Below are 11325 nucleotides of genomic sequence, written 5' to 3' on the forward strand. Positions count from 1 at the left end.
TACTGGATTTCATTCATTAATAAAGAATCAAAGAAGGGTAATATGATTAGTGCCCACTAACAAAGGTTTAGAGAAAATAGAGCCTATCAAACTAACGGGATATCCTTATTGGATGAGATCAAAAGTTTGGTTGCAGCTAATAGTATTGATGTAATTTACCTAAACTTCTGTAAGGGATATGACTTGATCAGCACAATATTTTTACTAAAAAAACTAGAATGATACAAAATAAACATGGCATACATTAAATAGATTAAAAACTGATAGTAAATGGGGAGCCAGGGTCGAGTGGATTTCTTTCTAGCAGGTTCCTGCAGGGATTGGTTCTTGGCCCTGTGCTATTTAACATTCTTATCCATGACCTAAAAGAGTGTATAAAATCATCACTTATAAAGTTTGCAGTTGCCACAACGATTGGGTTGTGAGTAGAATGAAGTGTGAGTAGATTCAGGCTCCATCACTGGGAGTCTGGGAAGTTGTCCCAGCCCTGGCTGGAGGGTTATTTCCTGTTCCACAAAGAGGGGAAGTTCCATTCCCAACTCCTGTGCCTTGAAATTAGGCCCTATCTGACACTACACCCCCATATTCATCATAGTGGTACGGTTATAATATGATTAGGACATAATTATGATGTATTTTGTACAAGATGCATTATGTGTGGTGTCACTGGAAAAGTTATGATTTGCTGAATATGATTATCCTATTTGTGTGCACATATCATGTTCGTATCTGAAGTTATGGATACTGACTCTGTATCTGTATTTCAAATGTGCTTACTCTGGGTAACACCCACAACGAGCCTTTCAGGTACAACAATGAAGAAGCCAGACAGTGCTGATGGCTCATCAACAGACAATGGACTGTGGAAGATCTTAGCCTTCCTCTGAATGTTTCAGCCAGCCTATTAGTCATGGATACTATGACGCAGCAGGGCCTGTGACCAGACCACATGACACTAAACTCCATTTTAGTACCTGTATTTTTCCACAAACTGGACTGGGAACTGAGTTTGGAACAAAGGGGTCACGCCATATGGAAAAGCTACATAAGGTGGGGTGTGACGTTATCTCTTGGTCTCATTCCCCACACAAGAGAACTCCTGGAAACACCTGAGAAACAAAAACTGAAGTGGGGGAAGTGCTGCTCCCAGGATAAAGGGATTTCTAGCTTGTGTATGGAAACTTGGTGGACTGCTTGTATCAATTAGTCAGGGTGAGAAACTGCTAATTCAAATTCTATCCAGATAGTATATTAGGCGTAGTTTGAGTTTTGGTTATTTGCTAAATAATCTGCTTTGATCTGTTTGTTATCACTTAATCTGTCTTTCTGCAGCTAATAAACTTGTTTTATGCTTTATCTTAAACAGCGTATTTTGAGTGAAGTGTCTGGGGAAAATCTCAGCTTGGTTAGCACAAGCTCGCTGTGCACATCTGTCCCAGATCGAGGGGAAGGGGAACTATATTAATGAGCTGACATTACAGAGATCCCTGTGCACTATAAGATGGTATAATTCTGAATGTATCCTACAGCAAGTGTGCAAGGCTGGGGAGCTGAGAAATTGGCTGTTGTCGTCTATCTGTCCTTGAGTGGCTCAGGTAAAGCACTCAGGTAGCTTAGTTGGGTGTATGGTGTCACCTGCTGTCCCGTTGGGTGATAACAGGCCCTGGAGAGGCTGGCTGAATCTCCAGCAAATCAGTGTGAGAAGGGCCAGCCCAGCTTGAGGGTTAGAGGGCACAGCGGTTCCCAGAAGCCCCCCAGACTGCCCCCTGCGGGTGACAACCCATCACACCCTAAACTACACTAGTGTCAGCAGGTTTGTCACATCCTGTCCCCTCCCTTTCTCCACCCGAGATATTTCCTGCCTCCCACCACCTCCAGCAGCTCCTACCCTCCTATGCACGTACTGCTCCTCTCCCTCCAAGCAGAACCCACCACCAGCTCCCTGGTAATCCCTTACCTGAACCAGCTCCATTGCAGCCATTTCGTCCACCGTAACCCCTAGGTCCTTTTCTGCAGAACTGCTGCCCAGCCATTCGGTCCCTAGTCTGTAGCAGTGAATGGGATTCTTCCGTCCTAAGTGCAGGACTCTGCATTTGTCCTTGTTGAACCTCATCAGGTTTCTTTTGGCCCAGTCCTCTAATTTGTCTAGGTCCCTCTGTATCCTATCCTTACCCTCCAGCGTATCTATCACTCCTCCCAGTTTAGTGTCATCTGCAAACTTGCTGAGGGTGCAGTCCACGCCATCCTCCTAATCATTAATGAAGATATTGAACAAAACCGGCCCCAGCACCGACCCTTGGGGCACTCCACTTGATACCGGCTGCCATCTAGACATGGAACCATTGATCACTACCCGTTGAGCCCGACCATCTAGCCAGTTTTCTATCCATCTTACCGTCCATTCATCCACCCCATACTTCTTTAACTTGCTGGCAAGAATACTGTGGGAGACTGTATCAAAAGCTTTTCTAAAGTCAAGGAATAACACATCCACTGCTTTCCCCTCATCCACAGAGCCAGTTATCTCCTCGTAGAAGGCAATTAGGTTAGTCAGGCATGACTTGCCCTTGGTGAATCCATGCTGACTGTTCCTGATCACTTTCCTCTCCTCTAAGTGCTTCAGAATTGATTCCTTGAGGACCTGCTCCATGATTTTTCCAGGGACTGAGGTGAGGCTGACTGACCTGTAGTTCCCCGGATCCTCCTTCTTCCCTTTTTTAAAGATGGGCACTACAGTAACCTTTTTCCAGTCATCCGGGACCTCCCCCAATCGCCATGAGTTTATAAGATAATGGCCAATGGCTCTGCAATCACATCCGCCAACTCCTTTAGCACCCTGGGATGCAGCGCATCCGGCCCCATGGACTTGTGCTCGTCCAGTTTTTCCAAACAGTCCTGAACCACTTCTTTCTCCACAGAGGGCTGGTCACCTTCTCCCCATGCTGTTCTGCCCAGTGCAGCAGTCTAGGAGATGACCTTGTTTTTGAAGACAGAGGCAAAAAAAAGCATTGAGTACATTAGCTTTTTCCACATCCTCTGTCCACTAAGTTACCTCCCTCATTCAGTAAGGGGCCCACACTTTCCTTGACTTCCTTCATGTTACTAACATACCTGAAGAAACCCTTTTTGTTACTCTTAACATCTCTTGCTAGATGGAACTCCAAGTGTGATTTGGCCTTCCTGATTTCACTCCTGCATGCCTGAGCAAGATTTTTATACTCCTCCCTGGTCATTTGTCCAATCTTCCACTTCTTGTGAGCTTCTTTTTTGTGTTTAAGATCAGCAAGGATTTCACTGTTAAGCCAAGCTTGTCGCCTGCCATATTTACTATTCTTTCTACACATCGGGATTTTTTTTCCTGCAACCTCAATAAGGATTTTTTAATCCTTTAGAGGATTGGAACTGATTTCAGTGAAGGCACGTTTGTTAGGTTTTTATGCATTTGCACAGGAAAACATTGAGTGTTTCTGTTCATTTCAGGGATCCCTATTCAGTGGAACTCCTGAACAGAATGGAAATGCCATTATTTTTGTTGAAGGAAGAGGTTTGTAAGGGGGCACTTGGATTTGAACCAAGGACCATTTGAACTGCAGTCAAACACTCTACCACTGAGCTGTACCCCCATGACTGCTGTGTAGATAAGTCAGAGATCTTAAAGATTTTGAAGGACAGGCCCTGCCTCAGGGATCTCCTGTTCTGTTCCCAGACCACAGTGCTTTTAAAAATGGGGTTTGATTAAACTTATAGATCCATGTAAACACCACAGCTTGCACACCCACCCCCATAGCTTCCCCCAGTGACATAGCTACCACCTCTCGGGGGGATGGATTAACTACACGGACGGGACAGCTCTCTCCCCTCCGCTTAGAGCATCTTCATTATTTATGAATAGGTGGGAAATAACCTCCTGAATGGACAGTAACCAATTTAGCAAATATTGCTGGGTCTGCATTCAATATGGGTACCTGGTCGTATTGGCTGGATTAGTAGGAGCATTGCCGGCAGATCGAGGGAAGTGATTATTCCCTTCTATTCGGCACTGGGGAGGCCACATCTGGAGCATTGAGTCCAGCTTTCGCCCCCCCCCCACTACGGAAACAAATTGGAGAGAGTCTAGGGGAGGGCAACAAAAATGATTAGGGGGCAGGGGACTTACGAGGAGAGGCTGAGGGCAGGGCCACCCAGAGGGGGGGCAGGGGGGGCAATTTGCCCCAGGCCCTGCAGGGCCCCCATGTGAATACAGGATTCTAGAGTATTGCAACTTTTTTTTATGGAAGGGGCCCCCGAAATTGTTTTGCCCCAGGCCCCCTGAATCCTCTGGGTGGCCCTGCCCACTCCACCCCCTTCTCTCGTTCTCCTCCCTCCGAGGCCCCACCTGTGCTCCGCCCTCACTCCCATTGGCCACTTCCCAGCCCCGCTCTTCCACTGTGGCTGAGGCCTGCTGGTCCACCTTCCGCTCGCTCCTCTCCTCCCTGAAGGCCTCCTGGTGCCTCTCCACCCCCTACCCCAAGGCCTGCCCACCACCCCCACCTCTCTGCCCCTCCCCTGAGACCCGCCCTGCCCACCGCCCCCACCTCTCTGCCCCCTGCCCCCACCTCTCTGCCCCTCCCCTGAGACCTGCCCTGTCCACCGCCCCCACTTCTCTGCCCCTCCCCTGAGACCTGCCCTGCCCATCACCCCCACCTCTCTGCCCCTCCCCTGAGACCCGCCCTGTCCACCTCTTTCCTCAGTCGTCTGTTGTTATTCCATGAAACATCAAGGATGGAATAAAAAGCTGAGTTTACTCCAGGGTGAGGAAAGAAAGGAGCCACTAACTCCCTGACAAATCTCAGTGCCCCAGAGAAAACCTGCCCCCTGCTATTGCGATCACTGATGTGCTGGGGATATGGCAGGAAAGGGACTGTCTGAATGATCAAGGCAGGAAATGGACAACAATCTACAGCAACGTCATTGACCACAAACACACTCTCCTCATGCTCCAGCCAGAAGGGAAATGAGCAGGAATTCTTGCAGTTCAGCCATGGACACACTTACACAAGGGCACAGCAGTGTGTGTGCTGGGGGAGCTGGTCTGAGGAAACAACTGGAATTGATCACTCAGTGAGAACAGAACTAGAGTGTAGTGAGAGACACATCTGAACCAAGTAGTTGTGGCTGAGTGGTTAAGGCGATGGACTAGAAATCCATCGGGGTCTCCCTGCGCAGGTTTGAATCCTGCCAACTATGGAGAAAGTTGTGGTTCTTTAGTTTCAAGGGAGCTGGGTCTTGTCTGACTCTCAAGCTGTCTCTACCCTATTGGGTAATGCGGCTTTAAAGTGTTTTAATTAAACAGCTGCTGCATGTCCACACTATGCCCCTTGTGTCACCAGAGCACATCCACGCTAGAATCTCGGATGGCCACAGAGAGCAGTGCGCTGTGGGTAGCTGTGCAACTGGCTGCAGGGTGCTTTGGGAAGGGTTTGCAATGCCTTATGGGCTGGTACAGCATCACATGATGCAGGTTTCTCTATCCCACCGTTCCATGGGCATCTTACTAGATTGCCAGCTGCTTTTCAACTGCAGTGTGCGTGGCGGGGCAGAGACTGTGTGTGTGTGGGGAGAGGGAGTGTGTGTGTGGGGAGAGGGAGTGTGTCGCACACTGTCTCTATGTTCAGACAGCTGCTGCAAGCAACCAGGCCTGAGGCAGGGGGAGGGGGCAGCCCCAACATCAGCCCCCACTTCCCTCACTGGCTCAGCACAGCACAGCAGCCTCTGTCGCACACACACACACACACACACCGCTGCTGCTGAGCTCTGTGTCAGGAGTGCTGGAACAGGGGGTTTAGAGGGCCGTGGCCCCACCACTCTTAACTGGCTGTTAGGACAAATGATGGAGGGGGGAAAGGGGGAGTCTTGGGGGGGGGAGAGGCATTCTGTGGGTGTGGCCTCGGGGGGAGAGGTGGTGTGAGTGTGGGTCCTTGGGGAAGGGGTGTCATGGGAGTGCCACAGTTCAGACAATAGTGACCCCCCCACTGTAAGGAAGCTCCCGCCGCCCCTGCTCTGTGTTCGTAGCGCGGGAGAGAGCAGCGTTCCACGGCAGTGATTTGCTCCCCGGGGCTCCGCCAGGGGGGCTTGGGAGGCTGCAGGGAGCCCTGGGCCCTTTAAATCACCAGCCTGGGGAAGCCGGGCCGGGCTGGCACAGCGTACCCGCTCTTGCCAGGACCTCATACCAGAATGTACCAGCTTACGTTCACCTCCGGAATGTCCTCACGTGGATCAATAACTGGTTAAAAGCCAGGAAACAAAGGGTAGGAATAAATGGACAGTTTTCAGGATGCAAACAAGTAACTAGCGGTGCCTGTACTGGGACTAGTCAACATCTTCATAAACGATCTGCTGAACAGCGAGGTGACAAAATGTGCGGATGCTCCAAAACTACAGAGGATAGTTAAGTCCAAAGCAGACTGTGAGGAGCTAAAAAGAGATTTCACAAAACTGGGTGAAAGGGCAACAAAACGGCAGATGAAATTCAATGTTGATCAATGCAAAGTGATGCACATTGGCAAACATGATCCCAACTCTACATATAAAACGATGGGATGTAAAATAGCTGTTCCAACTCAAGTGAGAGATCTCGGAGTCACTGTGGATAGTTCTCTGCAAACATCCACTCAATGGGCAGTGGCAGGCAAAAAGCGAACAGAATGTTGGGAGTCATGAAGAAAGGGATAGAGAATAAGAGAGAAAATCTTATTGCCGCTGTATAAATCCATGGTATGCCCATATCTTGAATACTGCGTGCAGATATGGTCGCTCCATCGTAAAAAAGATGTATTGGAATTGGAAAAGGTTCAGAAACGGGTATGGAGTGTCTGCCATATGAGGAGAGAATAATAAGACTGGGGCTTTTCAGCTTGGAGAAAAGCTGACTAAGGGGAAATATGCTAGAGGTCTATAAAATCATGACTGGTGTGGGGAAAGTAAATGAGGAGTGTTACTTATTCCTTCTCATCACACAAGAACTAGGGGTCACAAAATGAAATGAATAGGCAGCCCGTTTAAAACAAACACAAGGAAGTATTTTTTCACACAATGCACAGTCAACCTGCGGAACTCCTTGCCAGAGGAGGTTGTGAAGGCCAAGACTATAACAGGGTTCAAAAAAAGAGCTAAATCAATTCATGGAGGACATGCTCTGAGCCAGGATGGGCAGGGATGGTGTCCCTAGTCTCTGTTTGCCAGGAGCTGGGAATAGGTGACAGGGGATGGGTCACTTGGTGATTCCCTGTTCTGCTCATTCCCTCTGGGGCACCTGGCTTTGGCCGCTATGGGAAGACAGGATACTGGGTTAGATGGACCCAGTCTGACCCAGTCTGGCCGTTCGTACGTCCTTACGTCCTTATGCTCCTTTCATACAGATGCCTGGGATTCTGCCTCACAATGTGTCCCTGAGGTCTCAGCCAAAATGCCCAGAGAGGCAAACACTCTGGGCTCCTGAAGCCTCTGCCCCCCACCTAGTGCCCTATGGCTCATCCCTGACCCTTGCTGCTGCTCCTTGCTATAGACTGTGAGAGGAGCGGAGGCAGCGCAGGAGCCTTCTGGGGACGCAGAGCTGAGGATTTGGGAGAGACACATTGTCTGAGACATCAGAGCTCTGCAAACCCTGCAGCCACCCCCTCAATCCGGGGCCTGTTCCAGCCCTGAGTCTGGGCTGCCACGATCCCTCCCTCAGAGCAGGGTGCCCACAGATTACAGCCTGTAAATAGGCATGTGAGACTAACTCCTGCTTTCCCTGACAGGGCCTCCCCTAGACCAAGTGCCTCTCCCAGGCAAGATGTGTCTTCGGTGCCCCCCCCCGATATGTTAAAATTTTGAATATCTTATTTTTCATTGCATTTGTAGCTCATTTCATGATTTTGACGCACAATTTCAATGCATGATTTTCTCTGTCATATAAGATGATAAATTTGCAGGCTAGGTTCTGTAAACCTGTATTTATTCATGCCATATATAAGCAAATAAAACAAATGCATTTTCTTTAAGCATATAGAAACTTTTTAATTTTAATCGTAACTGAAATGTACTAACATCTAGAAATGGAACTGTCACCAGCACAGGGTGGGCCGGTATTAAATAGTGTTACAGTCGGAGACAGACAGCGTTGGATGTTAACCCCAGGCCTTTAGTTGAAAGGTCGCGTCTCTCGCCTTTCCCCCATGAACTGAAGCGCAGCATTAAAGAGATCCAAAGATTGGCCAATGGCATTTTCAAGTGCTAAAATAGCAAGCGATGTCAGTCTCTCATTGGCCATCAGAGACTGAAGATGTGGTTTAATGAGCCGGAGCTTGAAGGCGAGGGTGGCTCTGTCCACTGCCTTCCGTTGCGCTGCTGGGCACCAAGTCCCTGGTGGCCAATATGTGACGCTGGGAGAAGAGAGTGGGGTGGCAAGTGGTGGCAGGACTTTTGCCACCAGGGTCTAGCTGCCCAACTTCCTCCTGGTACTGCTGGCCCCCCGTCGCCTTCAGGTAACGCAGGAACTAAGGCAGGAATAGGGCGAGGAAGCGAGTAAAGCCGAGCAAGGAAGGCAAAAGTTAATCTTGTCTTCATGGGCCGCTCGCAATGACGTCCTTTTTCTGTGCCACAGCTGACAACAACATCCCAGACAGAAAAGCAGGAGGCCAAAAAGAAACCGAGCAGCTGCTGAAGTAGTTCAGTTGGGAGCGTGCTAGACTAACAGGCTCTTCTATCCCCCTTTGTGCATGGGTGGGATGTTTTCTGAAAGTGCAGCAGTGCCTTTAACTGCCACGAGTCCCTCATTTCAGGCTATGCAGCAGGAAAAAACAGCATGGGCTTCTGCACCGAGTTGGCCCACCTGACCTTTCATTCTTCTCTTGCTCTTTGTCAGCAAGGGGAAGAAAAAGCAGCTCTCCCTCAAGCTGGAGTCACAAGGGCGACGTAAGGACGACTTCCTGAGTGCCCGCTCCAGTCCTCTGCTCTGCCAGCTGACCCATCGAAGGGCTGTCACCACTTTCTCCAGGTTTGTCCATCAGTCTGTGTGAGGGTGAGCAACAGCCAAGCAGATGGAGTTTCTGTAGTGTAGTGGTTATCACGTTTGCCTAACACGCAAAAGGTCCCTGGTTCAAAACCAGGCAGAAACATGCTGGCTTCCTTTTGCCAGATCCCCTTGCTGTTCAGGAAGGCCTCCTCCTTCTCCTGTTGGCCTGTCTGTGGGATAACTCCAACCGCTGCATGAGAGAGGGTGCTGACAGCAGTGGAGAAAGCACCTTGGCGTCAGGCTGGAGAACCTAGAGGAGTGCGGCGTGTTACTTTTTGGAGGCTTGTGGCTTGGCCTCCTCTGCCCTGGGAGGTTGGCCGGTGGAGGCCGGCTCTTCCTGCTGGCCTCCTCTGCATGACTTGCCAAAGGAGGAAGTGAGGCAGGAATGGGGCAAAAGAGGAAAGTCGAACTGAGGAAGGCAGGGCAGAAAGTAAGCACCTCAGTGCGGCTAAGTGGGGTTAGTAGAGCATCACCATTCGTTCTGCAAAGCCGGGGGAGGTGATCTTGGCTGCTGGGAGGCAGAATCCTGTGCCTGCCTGTTGGCTTCCCAGGGATGGCTCCTTGCAGCCCAGGAGAAGCAGGGTTCTGGGGGGACGGAAAAGCAGCAATGGCGAGGCTGAGTGGGCTCCTTTCTGGCCGAGATGGTGGGTCTGGGAGTTGCCTGTAAGCCATAAGTGGACTTGGTGCAGTGAAAACCGCTGCTCCATTCTGGCTGACCTGGGGTCGCCATTGATGACATGGGAGTGGGGGCAGGGCGCTGGCTGTGAGCAAATGGGATCCAGGAAGCCCCAGCCTGCCCCTCCAGGGGCCGAGTCGTCTTCTTCTCTCCTGCCACGGGGAGCCCGGCCTTAAGCCTGCCCAGCATGCGCTGCAGCTCGAGCATTAAGCCTTCCTGTGGCATAACCGAACTACGGCCTAGCGTAATAAGGTGTAAAGTTTAGATTGTGAATTTATCTTTAATTTCCATGGTAACTTACTTTGATCTTTTATGCCTACCACTTATAATCCTTAAAACTCCATCTTTCTGTAGCTAATAAATCTGTTTTATGAAACTGGTGTATTTTCCTTGAAGTTCTTGGGAAATCGCAGCTCCGTTACAAGGCTGGTTCATGTACTATTCACAGTGAAGGAGGGGTGGGCTCTGTGTAATAAACTCACACTGATCAAGCTTCTGATTAAGGCAAGATAGTATGATCCAGGGACGCCAGACTGCAGAGCTGGGGGGAATTGGCAGGAGGCTCTCTATCATTAGTGTTATGAGTGGCTGGGAGAAGCATTCATGTAACAGTTGGATGTGTCCCTACCTGTGGATGTCTGTGTAAGTGCAATATCTGCCAGAGATTCACAGCTCCTCACAGCATCACAGTGTGAGAGGGAGCCCAGGCAGTGGGACACAGGGCTCAGGGGTCCCACTGTTCAGGTTGCATCCCATAGATCCCATCACAGACTTTCAACAACCACAGCAGATGTTCACTGGAACAGTGAAAGAGATGGCAAAATAGTGATCTCCAATGCCTGCAGACATCAAACTATCAGGAATTCTGCGCACAGAGAGGACCCTGCAAGTGGAAAATGCCTTTGGAAAAGACCCTTCTGTCCCCAGCTGTGGTCGTACAGTGCTTAGTGCTCTGCGTTGTGGCCTCAAGAGCCATGGATGCAAGTTGAGTTACGGTGACCTTTTCCTTGTCTCCATGTTTCTTAGGTGCCTCCTTCCAACACTTGTCAGAAAAAATGACCGGTTTCTTTTGGAAGCATGTGCATTGCAAGGCAGAGGCAGTCCTCTCTGTTTCCTCAAAAGATTGATCAAAAGGTGGGAGGAGTGGACACATTTGGCAAGGCACTACTGGGTGCTGCATCTCTAACCTCCACTTTACCTGGCAGGTGCTTCTGGGACTTTTCTCCCAGCTGCTCCATTTTTCATCAGTGACAATCAAAAGGAAGATGACATGACATCTGTGTGCAGACATCCCCAGCGAATCACAAGGTCGTGTGGCGCAGGCTCTTTTGTTGCAGCAATTGCAGTTGAAGCAACCACCATGCTAATGCCACTCACAGCAGCCTTTTCATCAACTCCAGGCTTGTGATTTGATTCTTTCCAATGTTTCTCTCCAAAGAAACCTTTTCCTTAGCAAGCAATTACTTGGATAACAAGGGAGGTCTCTTCTGTTTCCCGGAAAGACACAGGAAAATGTGAGCAGAGGAGACAAAGCCATACAACAAGGCATCACTAGGAGTTGAACCCAGGATCTCCTGTTTACTAGACAGGTACTTTAGCCAGCTAAGCCATGGGA

At 49.7% G+C, this 11325-nt stretch overlaps 3 non-coding genes across 3 annotated transcripts; 2 read left to right on the top strand and 1 right to left on the bottom strand.

Annotated features, from left to right (window-relative positions):
* Nucleotides 1-3551: 3551 nt before the first annotated feature.
* Nucleotides 3552-3623, bottom strand: TRNAC-GCA. Its single transcript has one exon. It is a non-coding gene; the product is annotated as a tRNA-Cys (tRNA).
* A 1521-nt stretch (nt 3624-5144) lies between these two features.
* Nucleotides 5145-5226, top strand: TRNAS-AGA. Its single transcript has one exon. It is a non-coding gene; the product is annotated as a tRNA-Ser (tRNA).
* Nucleotides 5227-9064: 3838 nt separating this feature from the next.
* On the top strand, nt 9065-9137 carry TRNAV-AAC. The gene has a single exon. It is a non-coding gene; the product is annotated as a tRNA-Val (tRNA).
* The last annotated feature ends 2188 nt before the right edge of the window (nt 9138-11325 follow it).

Source organism: Mauremys mutica, unplaced genomic scaffold (assembly GCF_020497125.1).
Source record: "Mauremys mutica isolate MM-2020 ecotype Southern unplaced genomic scaffold, ASM2049712v1 Super-Scaffold_100033, whole genome shotgun sequence".
NCBI lineage: Eukaryota > Metazoa > Chordata > Testudines > Geoemydidae > Mauremys > Mauremys mutica.